The sequence below is a fragment of the Bacillus rossius genome, chromosome 1, assembly GCF_032445375.1.
Source record: "Bacillus rossius redtenbacheri isolate Brsri chromosome 1, Brsri_v3, whole genome shotgun sequence".
NCBI classification, from domain to species: Eukaryota; Metazoa; Arthropoda; class Insecta; order Phasmatodea; family Bacillidae; genus Bacillus; species Bacillus rossius.
In genome coordinates, this window is record NC_086330.1 from 34,112,379 (window position 1) to 34,115,369 (window position 2,991).

Genomic DNA, 2,991 nt, shown 5'->3' on the forward strand with positions numbered 1-2,991 from the left:
GTTTTCATTTGCTTTCAAATATGGAAGCCTTTGGTTAAGATAAGTGAAATATAGAATTAAAATTATATCTTTCACCTACAATTTGTATAATTAAAATAATAAGTATATATTCTATAAGAAGATATCAAAAAGTGTAATTTTAGGTTTATGTTCTTAAAATAGTACACAATTAATCCAAAAATTTTTTACAAACGTATTTGTTAGTTTGACTAAGCCCAAATCCCCAAGTGTAATGCTTGTAAAGGGATCTAGAGGTGGAATATTAAAATGAATAAATTTAAAAAAATTTAATTTATTTCATTAAACATAACCATTGCCAAAACACTAGGGTGCGCGTTGATGACAAAACATGGATTCATTCCGCATGACCAGCTAGTATATGAAGCCCTCAGTAAATTTGGTTTTCGAGAGCAACGGGAGCTAATCGAGCAGGTTCACGAAATGTTGCGAGATGGTGTCATCGAACCCTTTAACTGCTAGCCACCATTGGGACCATGCTTTTCTGTGTCGACTCCCATTTCCTGAACAGTATTAAAGTCAGGTCACTACCACATTAGATAAGTGTGGATGAGGCCTTGACAGGATTGAGCAATGATCATGTGTTTAAAACTCTGGACTGCCGTCGTCCGGATTCTCGTGTTCGAGATCCGGCATAGTTCCTAGCGAGAAGGCTGGTTTTTTTACTGAAAATGTGTCCGGGAGGGCGCCAGGCTAACTCTGTGGCTAACCACTGTCGTAGGCTGGTCGACTAGTCCCTGACAATGCTGCTGTTCTGCCGGCTACTCAGGGTTCGGTAGAAGGGGGTTCGGGCCGCGTGGCCGAGGGACTTAGTCTCCAGAGATGAAATGAGAACAACTCGAATAAAGTTTGATGGTCCTTTATACTTAAGACGCCGAACACTTTACATGGGGCTGCCACGTTTCCGCCTGTGACTATTTCTAGGTGGGTCGAAACCCGGTTCCGCGCACTGATCTGGTTAAGAAAATTACGGGACGTCCCGCCCGTGATAACTATTACTCCCACAGTAAGGAATATAATTCTTATGACCCGCGCGCGATAGGATGTCTGTCTGACTGTACTTCACACTGGCCAGAAAGAAATGAAAAGCATAGAACCTTTGACTGCGAATGACCAGTTTGAAAAAATGAATCGCGACTCACCCGAATTGAGAGCAGAACACACGTGTGTGAAATAATAAAATATGAACTTGCGACCGAAACAGCAAATCAACAAGCTCGACTGCAAGGTTGAGAAAAAGTCTCCGCACAGCAAAAGTCTAAAACCTGTGCTAATACCGCGCCTGCTTTTCTCACCGTCCCGGTGCGGCATCACCAACACGTCCGTCGCCTCTCGTGCTGGGTCCACGACTCTCTCCCACTAGCGCGGAGCGATGACACTCGCGTGACCGCTGTCTGCCGAGTCCTGGCGACGACTAACTCCCTCCCCCGCCTGGCGTGCAGGAGCGCCCGCGTCTCCCCCACTTCGCGAGCCCGCGGAATACGCTGATTGGTCACAGGCGGAAGCCGCGGCCTTGGCGCCCGGTGAACAATTAAAACTTACACAAATACATAACCCTTCAATATAAAATTAATTATAATAAAATATAAGTAAAAAATATATACAAAAACGTAAAACAAAAATATATTTACAATAAATAATATGTCAAATCCTGGATGGAAACAAAAATGTCGCACGTCACCGTCACTTGCGTCGCACAACACATGCAAGAGATGGCGCTGGCGAGGCATAACGGCCTGAAGGAGCCGGGGAGACACTTGGGTCGACGTCACCACGAGGTGGGTGGTTGGGTGTAAATGCCCCTGCGTGGCCCGCTAGGAACGGCGGCGGTGGTCGTGGTGTGAGCTGTAGATACATTGGCTAGTTCGTATCAGCTTGCCGTCGCCCAGGGCTCGTGCTCGAGACCGGGCGTGTGTCCTAGCAGATATGATGCTTTTAGGTGTTTCTCCGGGTGGGCGCCAGGCTAGCTGCTCTAACCATGATGTGGGTGTGGGTGTTTCGCCCCTTGCGTGGTCTACTAGGATCGTCGGTGGTACTTGCCACAAATAATGTACACTGGTTTTCTGAAACGTCTTTTAATTGCGCAGCACACACTGATTGGGCATAGCCTGCACTGTACGAATGTTTGCAATTACATATGGAGTGGCACGACACGTTACAAACGAAGTTATACGATAGGTACTGACGCCACTCCCGCTGCCTGTTTTTAGCTTTTATTTAGTTATTAATAATGTGGAATATCTCAGGGGTTTTGCGGGGGTTCGGCCTCGTGGCTGCAGGCAAGAGCGCGTCTCGGAGTTTGAAAATTACATTCAAAAATTACCTGGGCTGTTCAGGCCACCCAGGACGCCTTGTAAATGAATGGTAAACGATTTATAGGACACTGCACTTTATTCAGTATCAATACACTCATACGCCCCGAGACTGGCCGCGTCCGTTGTCGGACCGCTATGACACGCGTATCTCTAAACGTGACGGTTCGCGCGACCAAGATAGATTGCAAAGTTATATTGACAAGCTGAAACCGTGGCTTCACGTCCTTATGGAAGGTTTAGCATGTAAATGAATGGTTATTGCCACAACTTAGGCTGGCACGTAAATACGTAGAAAAGATCCTATGTTCAGGATAGTTTGCAGTCTAGCCTGCTACGGGATTAACGTCTCTGAAATTACGTGGGCACGCCGACTGAAGACGTACTCGTAAAAGTTCCTTACACATAAAAGTTAGTCACTTAAATACACGTTACACTTTGCACAATAAAAACGGAGAAAGTTACAAGACGAAAGTTAGTCAGTGTTATTCTCAACACTTATTACTGAGGATCTACGACGATAACGATTAATTGGCTCATTAGCCGAAAACTGCGTACCACTACTACGCGGTCCTTAAACTGGACATGGATTACGTATGAAAAGTAAAGTTCCCTGGTGGGAAGAATTTAAATTAATTAAGAGCCGCACGAAATATCGTGC